Below are 18883 nucleotides of genomic sequence, written 5' to 3'. Positions count from 1 at the left end.
AAATTTGGTTAAACCTATTAAATGGTCCAACCCACTTACTAAGTCCAAAGGAATCGTAAAAGTCCACAAAATAGACCCAAGGAAAAAACCTTAGAACTCATGGGTTAAGCTTATAAAAGTAGATTTAGCTTATGTATGTGCGTGTGGTAGAGACCTGCCTAAGACCAAAACCCATTAAAAAGCTCAAGCCCATTTCCCATTAGATTCATATTAAACTCTCCCATGAATTACGTGAGGAGCCTCCATCTTCTCCTTAGGGTTGTTGTCATAACCTCCATAGCCTCCTCTCTAGCAAGAGAGCCTTGAGCAAACACCAACTCCTCTGCACACCACCGTCCAACTTTCCCTCACATTACAACTTTACCTCAAGGACAGTCGCAATCAACTGCATGCTATTGGAGACACACACAGACACAAGAAGTTGCAGCCCAACTTCAGCAAGCCATCTCTATGGCAATCATGTGTTGTCTACATTGAATCCAACGTTTCTATTCCCATGCTCATCCACTAGCACCAACACTCAAGTTTAGTTACTGGACCATTGAAGCCACCATAGTATCAACTTGCCCCCATATTGCCAAGAGAACACTGTGCCACAAACTCAGCCCTATTTTTACCTCCTGATTCCCCCTAAATATTGTTGTACACGTTGTAATTTCTAGCTAGTCTCTATTCTTTCATAGAAAACTTCTAGAGAAACACACAAAGACCCTTTGTTTTGAACAACTGAGATAGAATACTAAGTCCACCTCCAAGTGGCACCACACAAATGAGCACTGCCACAAGAAGCTTACACCCCTACATGTGCACCGTCACGAACGTGTTTTCTAACCAAGCAACCACTGCCCAAGCCAGCAATTGGTTGCATCGTGAGGACCAGCCTCTTGCACTGTGGAAGACCTCCCACTAAAAAAAAAAACCTCCCGGCCACGCCCAATCTGTAGCATCACAATCTCTTTTGACATCCATCATGCCAACTCTCTCTCTCTCTCTCTCTCTCTCTCTCTCTCTCTCTCTCTCTCTCTCTCATGAATTTCATGCATGCTTTGGGCTTAGTATTATCACGGGTTGGTAAAGTTTATAATTTTATTTAAAGGTTGTGTGTTTTGGTATTGAGTTACAAGGTTGGGTCTACAAGCCAAGTGACGGGTCCATATGTTAGTGGTCCCTTGGTTTAAAGTGCATAGGCTATGAGTTATGTATTTAGTTTGCACGGGGTACGAGGTTATGAGTCATGCATGGTGATAGGACATAGTCATGAGTTGCATGGATTACATGAGTTCGCATGGTTTATTTCAAGTTGGTGATATGGATCTTTTTAGAAATATTATTTGAGCATTTAATGAAATTAGGATGAATTGTTTAGACTGTAAAATTCCGAGAATTTATAAGTTATTTTAGTGTAGTGATATGTTTTATGTTTTGTGGATATTAACTTTAAGGACATAAACTATTATGAGATTTTGATGGCTAATCTGATTATGTGGGCCCAGATGATAGTTACGTATTTTTTTATTTAAGGTTATAAAATTAAATTGGTCTTTGCATGATGTTACGGGGTAATGATAAATTTCAGGAAGAGGAATTTTTTTTTTTTTTTAATAACAAGATAAATCTTTTATTCATAAACAACCACATTGCATCAATAACTCAGACCAAATAATCTGTGGAATATAATAAAGGAAAGAATCCCACCAAATTATCAAGTCATCTTGATGTTAGGCATATTTTGCCAATGTGTGAGCTACTTCATTAGCCATATGTCAATTATGTTAAAAGGAACATTTCAGGAATAACTTCATCATATTCTTCACATCATAAGCAAGATTGCCCCATAAAGACATGGATTCACTTGCAGAAAGTATTTCATTAACCATAGGGTGTGATCAGTCACTTTCAATAACAAGTTCATTTATGCCCATGGAGATGCAGATTTGTAATCCTCTTAATATAGCAAGGAGCCCCACTTCTATAGGATCATTAACTTCAATCTCTTTCTTACAAGCAGCCAGGAGCACTCCACCTGAAGCATTTCTTAAGATCATTCCCACACTTGCTTTGCTTTGATCATCAAAGATGGAACCACCTACATTTAACTTCAACACCCCATGGGGAGGGGCCTGCCAACTGCAACTGGATAGATTTTATTTTACCTTTGTTCTTTAGCATCTTTGAACTCCTGAGCTAAGATCAACCTTTTGGTTTCTTATGTACCTCATGCCCCAAGCCATCAGGAAAAATTGTTCCAACTCCCTTTTTTTTTGCCTCTTTCCATAATTTTCATTGCAATCTACACAAAATCCATCTTATTTTCGACTACCAGTAAATCATAGAAGTATTGTTGCCACAACTTTCTTATTGAAGGGCAATAGCATAAAGCATGCCCTACATATGTTATCCTCTTCAATATGCCACCCACAAGAGGCTTCTTGTATTATTTGTTTCTCTTTTAAGTTCTTCAGAGTTAAAAGTCCATTTTTACAGGCTCTCCATGCGAAAACTTTCACTCTATTGGGAACCTTCATAAGCCATAATTTCTTTCACATGTTTCTTTGATCCTCTACAGTTGAACATTCACCACCTTGCATAGATTGATTCTAAAAGAATCTATATGCACTTTTTACACTGAATATCCCACGCTTTTCATGTTCCCAAATGAGGCAGTCAGGTCTCCTTTCTGAGCTAAGCATAATCTTCAATACCTCTTCTACTGCTCAAGGGGGTAATGATCTTTCAACCTTATCCACATTCCAACACTTTTTATCATCATTAATAAGGCTCGCTACTGTTGAGGATTCTTTATCATACCCTTGAGAGGAATTATGAATTAGTCTATGGCCTGGAAACCAATGGTTAGTCCATATATTTATTAACTTACCATCCCCCACTTTCCATCTACACCCTTTCAACAGGTTTTTCTTTGATACCATATACCTCTCCATACATAAGAAGAGTCAATCCCCAAAGTAGAGTCACCAAAACTTGAGTTTGGGAAGTACTTGGCCTTAAAAAGTTGATGCAGCAGTGCTGTGTCTTCCGTCATAATCCTCCAGCCTTGCTCGGCAAGTAGGGCTTGGTTAAAAGTTTGTAGATCCTTAAACCCCATGATGACTTGCAAAATTTCGTATTGCAGATTTACAAGATTACTCAAGCGGAGGCTTTTGGCCGCTCGAGTGAATTCAAGCAGATTCAAACGCTGGACTGCCACTCGACACATCGCTCGAGCGAATACCGTATTTTTTCAGATCTAAGGTTTTCCGCCGTTAGAGCATATAAAATAGATTTTTCACCATATGGCCGTACCTTTGGACTGGAGAACGCTTTTCGGATAAAAAAACACAGCTAGAAGGATTCAAATCATCTGTTTTGGTGAGGGAATTCCATATATTACACGTACGTTGGAATTATACACGAGCACAGATGGGAAAAAAGCATTGAAACATTTCCTTGAGTTTTTGAAGACGAGTTGCTGCTGTGAGGAGTATTTTTTAGCGTTTATTTTCTTCCAATATTCTCAGAACAATTATGGTGAATTCGTTTATATTGAATTCCTTTTCTAGCATGAGCTAAATTTTATTTATTCTAGAAAAACGATGTAACCTAGTTTCGAACTATGCTTGATTGTCTATGCTAATTTAAGGCAATTCTCTCTTTGTTTATCTGATTTATTCTGAGTTTATTGCTTCTAATTAATTGACCATTGATTAGATGATGTTTAACCTTATGATTTGCTATCGAAAGAGGGAATCATAAGGTAGATCTTGAATATTTCAGCATAGGTAAGTATAGAGATCGAAAGACTTGTATGAACCTAAGTAGTAATTAAATCATTGGTTTTATTGCTTTCTTGATTATTTAATTTGCATATTCTTGTGCGAATTGATAAACAAGAATAATTTTCAATTGACTATCGAAAGAGACTTTTGGATGAATTAGAGATTTGCTAATAGAAAAAAAAAAGAATTAAATTAAATTAGTTGGATGAGTAAAGCATAGTGAAGAATTAGGTGAAATCGATTTCCTAGAAGTTTTCTTTCCCATTAATTTGATCTTCGAACGTCAGTTTTATTTCCTTTGCGTATTTCTCTTTGAGTCGATTTTAGTTTAAATTACAACTACAAAAATCTTAGTGATTCCTCTAGATAAAATTGAGATTAGTATAATTTTGGTATTTGGCAAAAGTAAGGTACCAATCCTTGAGGACGATACTCTTCTTATTACTTTATTATAAAACTACGATACTGTGCACTTGCAGTTTTGCTGTGGTCAAGTTTTTGGCGCCGTTGCCGGGGATTGGTTTATTCTTATTCTTTTTGTCAATATCGATACTAAGTAATCTTGGTTTTAATTTAGAATATTATTTTAAGTTGTTCTTATATTTTATTGTTCTACAGGTGTGTTTTTGATATTGGATGCGCCGTGCTAGATTTCATGATATTATTCTTTTTGATCCGGAGATTGAAAGAACTCTTAGATCACGAAGAAAAAATAAGATACTAGCCATGGCTGAAGAAGCAAATGAGGCACTGCCACGCACCTTGAAGGACTATGTACGTCCAGTTGTAAATGGAAATTACTCGAGTATAAGGCGCCAGACTATTAATGCCAACAACTTTGAGCTCAAACCAGCTTTGATTAGTATGGTGCAGCAGACTCAATCCAACGGATCACCACTTGATGATCCCAATATTCATTTGGCAATGTTCCTGGAGATTTGCAACAATGTAAAGATTAATGGTGTTACTGAAGACACCATTAGACTGAGATTGTTTCCTTTTTCTTTGAGGAACAAGGCTAGAGGTTGGCTACAATCTCTACAATTGGGAAGCATCACTAGTTGGCAAGACATGACTGAGAAGTTTCTTGATAAATTCTTTCCTCCTACAAAAATAGCCCAACTCAGGAGTGAGATTAGTCAATTCAAGCAAAATGATTTTGAGTCACTCTATGAAGTGTAGGAAAGGTATAAAGACTTGGTTCGACGTTGCCCACAACATGGATTGCCAGATTGGTTACAAGTTCAGATGTTTTATAATGGGTTAAATGGGCTTTGATGTCAAAGACAGCTGAGGGTGCTACTGCCCTTTTGGAAGAAATGGCCTCAAACAACTATCAATGGCCAACTGAGAGGACTTTGGCTAAGAAAGTTGCTGGAATTCATGACTTGGAGCCGATAGCAGCCCTTTCAGCTCAAGTTACTACTCTATCTCATCATATTTCAGCCTTGACAACACAAAGGATACCACAAAATACTGAATATGTTGCATCTACAAGTATAATAGTTCCAAGTAATGAAGCGAGTCAAGAACAAGTTCAATACATCAACAATCGGAACTACAACTATCGTGGTAATCATATACCAAATTACTATCATCTAGGGCTTCAAAATCATGAGAATTTGTCATATGGAAATACAAAGAACGTCTTGCAACCTCAACCTCCTCCAAGATTTGATAGCCAACCAAGCGAGAAGAAGATGTCACTTGAGGATGCCATGGTTTTCTTTGTTCAGGAGACCAATGCAAGATTTAAAAAGACTAATTCACGGTTGGATAACATTGAGACTTATTGTAGCAATATGGGAGCTACTATGAATAATCTTGAAGTGCAAATAGGGCAACTAGCCACTACCATTAATACCCAACAAAGAGGAGCTTTTCCTAACAACACTAAAGTGAACCCAAAGGAACAATGCAAGGCCATCACACTTAGGAGTGGAAAAGAAATTGAGAGGTCACCATTAAAGGAGAGCAAGTCCATCCCTACCGCTGCGAACAATGGCCAAAGCAAAGATCAAGTAGAAGAAGAGGAGATTGTACACTAAGAGAGACAGACTTGCCTCCAGCAATTTCATTTCCTGACAATCCTCCTATTCTTGCTCCTCCACTTCCTTATCCTCAGTGTTTTCAAAAGCAAAAATTAGATAAGCAATTTTCTAAGTTTTTGGATATTTTTAAGAAAATTCACATAAATATTCCTTTTGCAGATGCCTTGGAACAAATGCCAAATTATGTCAAATTTCTGAAGGACATCATTTCCAAGAAGAGAAGGTTGGAGGAGTTTGAAACAGTGAAACTTTCTTAAGAATGCAATGCCATTCTTCAAAAGAAATTGTCTCAAAAATTAAAAGATCCGGATAGTTTCACTTTACCTTGCACTATTGGAAATTCATTTTTTGATAGAGTTTTATGTTATCTTGGTGCTAGCATTAATCTTATGCCACTTTCTGTTTGCAGGAAATTAGGACTTGGAGAGATGAAGCAAACAACAATTTCTTTACAACTAGCGGATCGGTCCATCAAGTATCCATATGGAATCATATAAGACATATTGGTAAATGTGGATAAATTTATCTTCCCTGCTGATTTTGTGGTGTTAGACATGGAAGAAGATGAAGAAGTCCCTCTAATTCTTGGCCAACCATTCTTGGCTACGGGAAGAGCTTTGATTGATGTTCAAAAGGGTGAATTAACATTGAGAGTTAATAAGGAAAAAGTTATGTTCAATATCTACCAAGCCATGAAATTTCTAGAAGATCCAAATACTTGCTTCTGGGTTGATGTCATTAAGCAATGTGTAGAAGAGGCATTTCAAGAAGATATGCCATCCGATCACCTAGAATGATTATTGCAGCAGGTTACATCACTTAATACTGAAGTGGGGAAGCTAGAGCCGGTGGTACCAAAGATTGATTCTATGAAAGCGGAAGAAAAGATTCAACAAAATACAACTCCGGAGTTGAAGCAATTACCTGAGCATCTTCGCTATGCATTCTTGGGTGATAGTAATACATTTCCAGTGATTGTTGCTACATCACTCACACCCGAAGAAGAGGAAAAGTTGCTGCGTGTATTGAGGGAGCATAGAACAGCCTTGGGATGGACTATTTCTGACATAAAAGGAATAAGTCCCTCCATTTGCATGCACAAGATTTTAATGGAGGAGCTTTACAAACCAACGATCGAGCACCAAAGAAGATTAAATCTAGCAATGAAGGAAGTCGTGAGAGCTGAAATTTTGAAACTTTTTAATGCTGGAATCATTTATGCTATTTCAGACAGCTCATGGGTAAGTCCAGTGCAAGTTATACCAAAGAAGGGTGGAATGACGGTGGTGAAAAATGACAATAATGAGTTCATTCCTACAAGAACGGTCACTGGATGGCGTGTATGCATGCATTACCGCAAGTTGAATAAAGCAACAAGAAAGGATCATTTTCCGCTTCCATTCATTGATCAAATGTTGGATCGCTAGGTACTCCTACTATTGCTTTTTAGATGGTTATTCGGGGTATAATCAAATTGTCATAGCTCCTAAAAATCAAGAGAAAACTACATTCACATGCCCCTATGGAAAATTTGCTTTTAGGAGGATGCCCTTTGGATTGTGCAACGCCCCTGCAACATTTCAACGTTGCATGATGGCTATCTTTTCTGATATGGTGGAAGATATAATGGAAGTTTTCATGGATGACTTTTCAGTTTTTGGTACATCTTTTGATCATTGTTTGCATAACTTAGCTCTTGTTTTGCAAAGATGTGAAGATAAAAATCTAGTCCTGAACTGGGAGAAGTGCCATTTCATGGTTCAAGAAGGGATCATGCTTGGCCATAGAGTTTCATCTAAAGGAATTGAGGTGGATCGAGCCAAAATTGCAACCATAGAAAAACTACCACCTCCAAAGAATGTGAAGGGAATCAGAAGTTTTTTGGGACATGCGGGATTTTATAGAAGATTTATCAATGATTTTTCTAAACTCTCTAAACCTTTATGTAATCTGCTTGAGAAAAATTCTGCATTTGACTTTGATGCTATTTGCTTGCAGGCTTTTAATGCAATCAAGGAGAAACTAATTTTAGCACCAATTGTGATTGTGCCTGATTGGAGTCAGCCTTTTGAAATTATGTGCGATGTAAGTGACTATGCAATTGGAGCAGTGTTGGGACAAAGGCGAGACAAACTGTTTAGAGCCATCTATTATGCAAGCCGGACATTGAATGAAGCTCAATTGAATTATACGACAACTGAGAAGGAGATGCTTGCTGTGGTGTTTGCTTGTGACAAATTTCGATCTTACCTCATTGGTACAAAAGTAATAGTGTTCACTGATCATGCAACACTTCGTTATTTGTTTGGCAAGAAGGATGCTAAGCCGAGGCTAATTCGTTGGATCCTCCTTCTTCAAGAATTTGATTTGGAGATTTGAGATAAGAAAGGAAGTGAAAATTTAGTGGCTGACCATCTCTCTCGGTTAGAGCAAGAGGAAGAAAGACCAATTCAGTGGTCCAAGAGGCATTCCCTGATGAGCAGTTGTTTGCATGTGAGATCAAGCTTCCGTGGTATGCTAATATTGTTAACTACCTAGCTCGCAAAGTTTTACCACCTAATCTTACTTACCATCAACGCAAGAAGTTTTTGCATGATATGAATTATTATCTTTGGGATGAGCCTTTGTTGTTCAAAAGATGCCCAGATCAAATCATTCGAAGATGTGTGCCGGAAGAAGAGATGCAAGACATCCTCCATCATTGCCATTCCTCATCATATAAAGGACACTTTGGAGCCACCCGTACAGCAGCTAAGGTACTTCAAAGTGGGTTCTTTTGGCCTTCTATTTTTCGTGATAGTTACACTTTAGTGAAAACTTGTGACCGGTGCCAACGTATGGGGAATATTTCAAGGCGTCATGAGTCACCACTGAAAGGTATTTTAGAATTTGAGTTGTTTGATGTTTGGGGAATACATTTTATGGAGCCTTTTCCTCATTCTTTTGGTTTTGCTTATATCTTATTAGCAGTTGACTATGTGTCAAAATGGGTGGAAGCAATTACTACAACAACAAATGATGCAAAGGTAATGCTCAAATTTCTGCACAAGAATATATTCACAAGATTTGGCACTCCACGAGCTATTATTAGTGATGAAGGGACTCACTTTTGCAACAAGTTGTTTGATAATCTTCTTTCTAAATATGGTGTAAAGCACAAGATAGTACTTGCTTACCATCCTCAAACTAATGGCCAAGCTGAAATTTTAAATAGAGAAATCAAGAACATCCTTGAAAAGATGATCAAAACCAATACAAAGGATTGGGCAAAGAAGCTTGATGATGCTTTGTGGGCATACCGTACAGCCTTTAAAACACCTATCGGGATGTCTCCATACCGATTAGTGTTTGGAAAGGCATGTCATCTTCCTGTGGAGTTGGAGCATAGAGCTTATTGGGCTGTAAAAAAGTTTAACTTTGATTTGAAGGCAGCAGGTGAAAAGCGACTTCTTCAATTGAATGAGATGGAAGAGTTCCGGAATGATACATATGAAAATGCAAAGATCTATAAAGAAAGGACGAAGAAGTGGCATGACAAACAGATTCTTAGGCGAGAGTTTGCACCAGGACAACAAGTTTTACTCTTCAATTCACGACTCAAACTCTTCCCAGGAAAGTTAAAATCAAGATGGATAGGTCCTTATATAATTCATGAAATTTTCTCTTTTGGAGCAGTAGATTTGAAGGACAAGACAGGGAATATTTTCAGAGTTAATGGTCAGACATTGAAGCACTACTATGGAGAACAAATGGAGAGGAACTATGCATTTATTCCTCTTGGAGATCCTAATTGATGAAAATTGAAAAGTCTGGTTGTAGACTTTAAAACAAGCGCTTATGGGAGGTAACCCATAGATCTATCTTTCATTCTTTCATTTATTTTATTATCTTTATTTATTTAGTTTTAATAATTTGGTTTTTGATGCAGGTTTATTTAGCATGAATAAAGAGATAAAAAATTTTAAACTACGGAAGATTCATCATGAAACTAAGGAAGTTCCTTTTATTTCTTCAATCATTTTTACTTTTGCATTACAATGAGGATATTGTTTAGTTTAAGTTTGGGGGTATAAACTCCTATAGTCATTTGATCCTCTTGTTTTCTAGGTCTTGGGTTGTTGATGGGTTGTCTGATTCTCTTATCAAGCATGCATTTGAGTAAGATTTAATTCTCTATGACTCTGAAATTTGTGATTGAAGATGGTTTTGAGAAAAATTTTCAAAAATTTCTTTTATGTCAAGTGGAGTTTTGTGGGTACTTTGGTTTAAATCTTTGACCTTGAACATAATTGAGCACATAGTCATTTTTCTCTTATTCCATTTTGCTTATGAAGAGAAGAAGTTGAATTAATTGAAAGAGGGAAGTTTGATTTTGCTTTGTTCTAGAATCCGTTGATGGGTCCTTGAGGCGAAATCCTAGTTGAGACCAAATATTAGAGAAATGATCTAGGCATTTCTTTGGCATAACCAAAAAGCTTTCACAGCCGTCCTAAATATCATGCCATCATTACATGATGTGTTTTCATAGTCAACCCCCTTAAGTCTTCATAAGCCTTTATTTATTCTTTGAACTACATAAACCATGCCCGCTCTAAGCCTAAAAACAATGAATCTACCTTTGATAGTTTGAGAAAATACTTTGGTGGAGAGTTACATTTAAAAGAGAAAATTTGTTTAATGATGAACTGTATTATGTTTGCTATGTTTGATCAAAGAAGAAGAAGAAGAAAGAAGAAGAAAGATAGTAAAAAAAACAACAAAAAAGTGAAAAAAAAAACAAAAGGAAAAGAAGTCACTAAGCGGAGTATGTATCACTTCAGATTTTGTTAAAGGAATTGTTGGTATTGTTTCAGTGATTACAGCAACAATAATGCCACAAGTATGAGCATATTGCCAAGAAAGAGCTATGATTTGAATCATGTGGGTATCTCTTTTAGTGTTCTTTTCACTAAGTATTTTTCCAGGTTGTTTTGATTTTCTATATCTAGTTCTTTCTTAACCCTCACCCTGTGGACTATCATTACAACCTTATTAAAGACCTTTTGATCTCTGATTTTTGGTGTTGACTACATTAGTGGAGAGGATTTCTGAAAACTGGACTTATGGGGTTAAGTTTTGAGAGAATTCTTCTGATTTTAGTTGTTCTACTTTTATTTGAGTTTGCAGGTGGTTTGAGGTTAAATTGACTATATCACACACACACACACTCAATGTCTTAGCTTTAGGTTTAACTCTTGCTTGACAAATTGCAAAATTTTTGATTGATTTTCTTGCTATCTTTGATATTAAAAGAGTAAGATACTAGTGATGAAATCTAAATTCATAAAAGGTTGGTGAGTGATGATATTTCTCTTTGGGGTCGAGTTGATATTGCCTAAAGTATCAATTGCTTTTCTTTTTGTTTGAAGACAAACAAAGTTGTAAGTTTGGAGGTATTTGATGACTTGCAAAATTTTGTATTGCAGATTTACAAGATCACTCAAGCGGAGGCTTTTGGCCGCTCGAGCAAAGTCAGACAGAGTTCAACGCTCGATGTGCACTCGATAAGCCGCTCGAGCGAATTTAGACAGAGTCGAACGCTCGATGCTCGCTCGACACATCGCTCGAGCGAATACCATATTTTTCCAGATCTAAGGTTTTCCGCCGTCAGAGCATATAAAATAGATTTTTCACCATATGGCCATACCTTTGGACTGGAGAACACTTTTCGGACAGAAAAACACAGCTAGAAGGATTCAAATCATCTGTTTTGGTGAGGGAATTCCATATATTGCACATACGTTAAAATCATACATGAGCATAGACGGGAGAAAAGCATTGAAACATTTCCTTGAGTTTTTGAATACGAGTTGCAGCTGCGAGGAGTATTTTTCAGTGTTTATTTTCTTCCAATATTCTCAGAACAATTATGGTGAATTCGTTTATGTTGAATTCATTTTCTAGCATGAGCTAAATTTTATTTATTATAGGAAAACGATGTAACCTAGTTCCGAACTATGCTTGATTGTCTATGCTAATTTAAGGCAATTGTCTCTTTGTTTATCTGATTTATTCTGAGTTTATTGCATCTAATTAACTGGCCATTGATTAGATGATGTTTAATCTTGTGATTTGCTATCGAAAGAGGGAATCATAGGGTAGATCTTGAATATTTCAGCATAGGTAAGTATAGAGATCGAAAGACTTGTATGAACCTATGTAGTAATTAAATCATTGGTCTTATTGCTTTCTTGATTATTTAATTTGCATATTCTTGTACGAATTGATAAACAAGAATAATTTCCAATTGACTATCGAAAGAGGCTTTTGAATAAATTAGAGATTTGCTAATAGAAAAAAAAAAGAATTAAATTAAATTATTTGGATGAGTAAAGCATAGTGAAGAATTAGGTAAAATCGATTTCCTAGAAGTTTTCTTTCCCATTAATTTGATTTTCGAACGTCAGTTTTATTTCCTTTGCGTATTTCTCTTTGAGTCGATTTTAGTTTAAATTGCAACTACAAAAATCTTAGTGATTCCTCTAGATAAAATCGAGATTAGTATAATTTTGGTATTTGGCAAAAGTAAGGTACCAATCCCTGAAGGCGATACTCTTCTTATCACTTTATTATAAAACTACGATACTGTACACTTGCAGTTTTGCACCGGTCACCCCATCCCTCCATGTGTTTTAGCCTCACACATTTTCTTCCTGCTCACCTATCTAATCTTATTCTCATCTTTCTTTTGACCCCACCAAAACTTGGCCATCATGTTTTCAAGCTTAGTGTAAATAATATCCAGAATTTTGAAGCAGCTCATTATATAAGTTGGGACAGCCAATGCCACAACCTTGATCATAAATTCTTTGCCTCCCTGAGATAGAAATATCTCCTTCCAACCCTTTAACTTATGCCATACTTTTTGTTTTAGTTTAGAAAAAGTTTTCTTCTTGCCTCTACCCACCATAGGAGAAAGTCCAAGATATTTCTCATATTGTTGGTACTGTTGGACCCCCCAAAAAGCCATAATCTCCTCCTATTGTCTACTTGGGACATTCTTCTCTCTATTCACCTTTTGGCCAGAGGCTTTTTCATAAATCTCAAGAAGATGTTGAATATTTAGGCTAGTCTGCAAAGTTGCCCTACAAAAGAACACACTATCATCTGCAAACATAGGATGATTTAGCTTTGGAGCTCCCTTGCATATTTGTATGCCATCAACCTATCTAGACATCTCAGCCTGCTTGAGTAAAGATATCAAACCCTTAGCACATAGTAGAAATAGGTAAGGGGATATAGGATCCCTTTACCTCAAGCCTCAAGTAGGAAATAAGGGACCTTGGCTCTCTACTCACTAGAATTGAAAATGAGACTAATTTCATGCAACATCACCAAGTTTATTCATGTTACACCAAAGACCATCCTCTTAATCACTTCTTCCATAAACTCTCATTCCATTCTATCATATGCCTTACTCATATCAAGCTTTAGGGACAGGAAACATTTTTTGCCAACTCTTTTCTATCTGATGAAATGCACCAATGCATAAGCCATAAGGATGTTATATGTAATGAGCCTTCTAGGTACAAAGGCATTTTGTGAATTGGAGATAATGTTTGGTAGTACCTCCTTAAGTCTATTTGCCAAAACTTTTGAAATCTACTTGTAAATTACATTGCATAGACTTATGGACTTGAAATCATAAATAAACTCCGGCTGCTTCTTCTTTGGAATCAAAGTGATGAAAGTATGATTTATCTTCCCTAGAAACTAATCATTATTAAGGGCCATTAGAACAACATTTGTCACTTCTTTTCCCACTACACTCCAGAATTTTTTATAGAAGATTGGAGTCATTCCATCAAGCCTAGGTGCCTTGGTGGGGTTTATTTGTTTGAGAGCCAAGTAGACTTCATCTGCACTAAACTTCTTTGAGAGGTTCTCATTCATTTCAATATCTACTCTACCTCTCAAACCCTCCAAAAAAATCCATCTGGCTAACCTCTTCAAATGCTTTGAATAAAGTACTGAAATACTTGAGTATTATCTTGTCCCTATCCTCATTCAAAATCCATAAACTATTTGCATTCTTGAGCCTCTTCTTCTTTCTTTGTGAAACTTTATTGTGAAAGAAATGTGCATTTGTCTCTACTTCTTTCAACTAGAGTGCTTTAGATCTTTACCTCCACATTATTTCCTCCCTCTCCAGCCATTTCTACATTTCAGCTCTAGCTTCTCTATGCTCAACTCTTTTTTACATTGAGCATGTTAGTAAAGAAATGTTTGTCTATTACATGTTATGTCATGTCATGAAACGTTTATTTGTTACATGTTATGCCATGTCACGAAATGTTTGTCTATTTCATGTTATATCATGTCATTCATCTTATGTACATGTCAAGTTATCTTACTTCAGGTCATTTGTCCTTTCATTTCATGTCACCTCATATCTCGAGTATAAAGTGTGTCTCGAAAATGATATTTTCATGTTAGTCAAGTCAATTTTAAGTTTCAGTTTCATGTTTAATTTCATGCAATGTTATTTCATGTTCAATTCAAGTTCATGTTATCAGTTAATTTATACTACGGACAAGGAATATATGATCTACCTAGTACTACGATCAAGGCATATGCGTTGCCTGGTACTATGGTTAAGTCATATATGGTGAATGAGTATGATCTGTCGTAATACAAAAGGATACTCATGGTGAAGGTGTAGGAGCTACTTGATTACTCCCATTTTCTAAATCAGAATGCATAATTTCAGTTACACGAGCTAGAATTTCTAGTTCAGTTTAGTCCACGTTTAATTCACTTCAATTCATGTTTAGTCTCAATTTAGTTCGCATTTAATTCAAGTTCAATCATGTTTAGTTCATGTAAGTTCAATTATTCTCATATAACCTCAAGTCATGCCAATACATGTCTTGTTAAATGTCAAGCATGTCAAGCTTATTTATGATCATGTATGTATTCATGCTTTATTTCCATGCATGCATTTTTAACCTGTATGTTAAATTATCTATTAATTTGCTGAAATTTATAATCAATTCTCACTTGGTAGTCCCAACTATCCCCCTAGAATAGTAGACGATGTGTCAGGATCTGAAGAACCCACACATGGGAGATTGGATGAGGTCAAATAGAATGTGGAGTAGATACAGAGTTGATGGAGCCTAATCCCCATTTTCTAGATATCATAGTTAAGCTACGTGAATGGCTCAGTGAGTTAGTACAATAGTTTTTATTTTTAGAATGTAGTTATGGAGTGCAATCTCTAATACTCTTTATGTTATAGACCTGTTAGACAAGTACTGTAACCTTTTGGATACTAGTTATTACGTGAATTTTATGAAGCATGTTTATGTTTTGGGATATATTACTTCTTGTACATAGTATTGCTTGGGAAAAAAAATTATCCATTATGAATATTGCATATTTTTAGATGCATGCTAGGTGTATTGCATCATTAATTGTCATGAATGGGGGCAGGTACCTTGTGTTGCATGTCCTAATGCTTTAAAGTCCGTTTGATCGCAAGTGAAATCTAGGGGCGTCACATTCCTGCATAAGATAGATTACACATTACATATAGTAAATATATCCACTACATGTATACCACCAATTTACGCATGTACCCCACCATTTATCAACTAAGATCAACATATAGTTCACTAAAACATCCACTTGTTTTTACAAACTTCATACACACCAACAGTAACATCCAACTCAATTTAAGAAATGGAAAGAAGAACTTACTAAGGAAGAGTTGTTGATGACACTTTTATTGAGGTTGGTTAATGCTTCTATAAGGAACCATGAGGAAAACTGTTAATCAAGGCTTAGGGAAGCGAAACTTAAAAAGGTGAATGGATGGGACAGATCATGAAGTAAAAATTGAAAGGAACTAAAGATGTTGTTGCCACCTACAATTGGAATGTTCTATGTCTACTTAAAACTTAAATGGTAGCTGGATGGTGCCTTTACAGAGTACCTAGGGTGGAGCATCTAACTTTAAGAAAAGAGAATTTGAGTGGTGAAACATTTGCCTAAAACATAAATCTATCTAAGATTCATATGCATAGCAATTTGCTGAAGGAGCTAGGTAAAATTGATTGTGTATTAGGTTGAGCTCACATACTATAGTTTGTTTTGAATGGTACTCTAACATTGGGGATTGATCAAAGGAAAAAGGAAACTAATGAGAGAAATGAAATGAAGTTGATTTTCTACCATAAAACAAACCCAAGCTACAAAAATAGAAAGTATATTGTAGTTTAATCACATATGGGCAGTCAACAGTTTAGGCCAATTTCTTGCTCTAAATATTCAATTCTTCAAGTAAACACTCAACTGCATAAATATAAGCTATATGTGAAAATATTTGGAGATAAAAACACTATATAAACAGTTGACATGGTAAAATTGGAGAGGGAGAATAAACTGCTACAATATCCCCCTAAAAAGGCCTTGCAGCAAATGCATGACAGTTTATTAACTCAGCAATCAGGCTATCACAAAACACTACCAAGAGTAAAAAAAGAGGTTTACTAGCCTGGATTAAAATCCTTAGTGCGGAAATACATTTCAGAATGTGACCTTTGCCAGAAAAAAAAGGTCAAACACTTACACCCTGTGGGACTTCTTTAGCCACTTCCCATTCCTGAAGCATCATGGCACAACATTAACATGGATTTTATGGAAGGGCTTCCAATCTCACAGGGCAAAAGTGTTGTCTTTGTTATGGTTGATTGCCTCACCCAATTTTGCACATTTTGTTCCCCTCCAACACCCATACACAACTAGCACAGTGGCCACCCATTTTCTAACTAGCATTGTCAAACTTCATGAGATGCCAAAATCCATTGTAACTTTGTAAGTGACTAAAATGTGATCTTCACCTCTAGTTTGTGGTCTAAATTATTTCGATTATAGGGGACACAATTGAATCTTAGCACTACCTACCATCCACAAATAGATGGACAATCAGGCCGTCAACCAAAATTTGGAGGGTTACCTACAGCAATCCACCGATGAGAAGCCCAAAGAATGGAGCAATTGGCTACTATTAGCCAAATACTAGTACAATACCAGTGAGCATGCATTAGCACGAAAAACACCATTCAAAGCCCTATATGGGTTTTCCACACCATGCCTCATCCAAGACACACTAGGCACCACTAAAATCCAAGCAATCGGATGCCCCTCTGAACCAGAGAAGAAATACTAAAGATTTAGAAGGATAATATCAAAGAATCATAAGAACAAATGAAACAATTTGTGGATTTGAAGAGAACAGAACGGAACTTTGAACCAGGCGAATGGGTTTGCCTACGCTTGAAGCCCTATCGAAAACTCTTAGAAGGCAATTGGCCCCTTGATTTTTTGGCCCATTTCAAATTGAAGCTAAGGTGGGTAATGCAGCATACCATCTCATCTTACCACTGGAGATCAAGAGACACCTGATTTTTCACATTTCTTGCCTCAAGAAATGCGTCGGCACTGCAGCCTTTCCTTAGCCTCAACTCCCTCAAATGAACACTGACAGTTTGATACACACTACCCCTAAAAAGATCTAGCAGCACCGACCCAAACGTCATGGCAACTGAGCGGTCATAGAAGTCCTAGTTTAATGGGTTGACATGAGTAAGGAAGAAGCATCTTGGGAGGACTTGGCTAGATTTAGGGAAACATTTGGGAACCTTGTGGATAAGGTTCTTGAAGGGGGGACTTTGTCATGTCCATCACACAAGAGGAGCCATTTGGATCGTTCAAATTATCTCATGGGCTTAAGGGACAACACATAGGGCCTCCCTTGTTTAAAGTGGTTTCAGAAGCAAGATGTCCAAGGGTTGTCTGACTTGATCAACCCTTTAGTGCATGCTTATGCTTTATGGTCCATGTATTATTTAGTGAGTTATAAACATTTGTGGTAGTGGTATTTTGCCCTGGTCTTTAAGGATGCGCTTAGTTGTCCACGAAGTATGTTATACTTGTTATTTTACTTGTCTGTTATTTTATTTCCAGTTTAGTGGGTTAAGTAATTTGTGACTCCCCCAGATTTTCATTTGGGATCGGACGGGCATCTGAAGTGTCAAGAGATGCAACACAAGGTTACATGCCCCCGTTCATGACATATATGATGCAATGTTCCTAACCTGCATCTAGCATTATGCAATATTCGCAATGGATAGTTTTTTTTTTGAATACTATGCACCAAATTTATAACATCCCAAATAATTAAAGCATAATCCATGCATACTTAACAAAATAAATATCCACGATTACAGTACGGGTCTCAGAATACTGTAATCTCAAAACATGGGAGACTCGACTCCATATTTACAGTACCAAAATACACTACTGAACCAGTTCGTTGAATAACTCGCATAACTCAATTAACGAGGCTAGAATACTATCCAAAAAAAACTAACTATAGAAGCTGAAAGCTCCACATCGCGTCTACGGCATCTAGTCAACCTCCTCCAGCCTATCAATGTCTGCTCCCTGTTTTGAACCTAACATATCGCCTACCATTCAGGGGGAATGATAGTTGGGACTACCACTGTGAGATTTGATTACAAATCTCAGTAAGTTAACATGAAACTTTCACACAGGTTAATGATGCATGCATAGAAATAAAGGTATGAATGCACCATCAAAGTCGAAAGTAAATATAACATAACTTGACATAACATGGCATAAAATAATAACCATAATATGACATGACATAACATGGCATGAGCTAACATAATTAAATTGAAACGGAAACTTAGCTTGACATGACATGAACTTAAATCATAATATGGACGTGAACTTGAAACATAACATGGATGTGAACTTGAAGTTTGACATGAACGTAAACTTGAACATAACATAACGTGAAACATGACTAGAATGTGAAATACATGAACTTAGAATTTTATTCAATAGACTTAATTAATAAAGTGACCATATGGGTACTACACGGGTCGCCTTGAGCCATGTGTCCCTATCGATTACCGCATCATAATACAGGTATCTACACCAGCTGTGAGTGCGTTCATACGTACTCCACAGTTGTTATGGCCCCAC

General features: G+C 36.7%; 1 non-coding gene across 1 annotated transcript; it reads right to left on the bottom strand.

The window, feature by feature from the left end:
* Window positions 1–4895: 4895 nt before the first annotated feature.
* Window positions 4896–5002, bottom strand: LOC122305873. Its single transcript, XR_006241301.1, has one exon. It is a non-coding gene; the product is annotated as a small nucleolar RNA R71 (small nucleolar RNA).
* Window positions 5003–18883: the final 13881 nt, after the last annotated feature.

This window comes from Carya illinoinensis, chromosome 3, assembly GCF_018687715.1.
Source record: "Carya illinoinensis cultivar Pawnee chromosome 3, C.illinoinensisPawnee_v1, whole genome shotgun sequence".
Taxonomy (NCBI): domain Eukaryota; kingdom Viridiplantae; phylum Streptophyta; class Magnoliopsida; order Fagales; family Juglandaceae; genus Carya; species Carya illinoinensis.
This window is presented reverse-complemented; position numbering and strand designations above follow the sequence as displayed.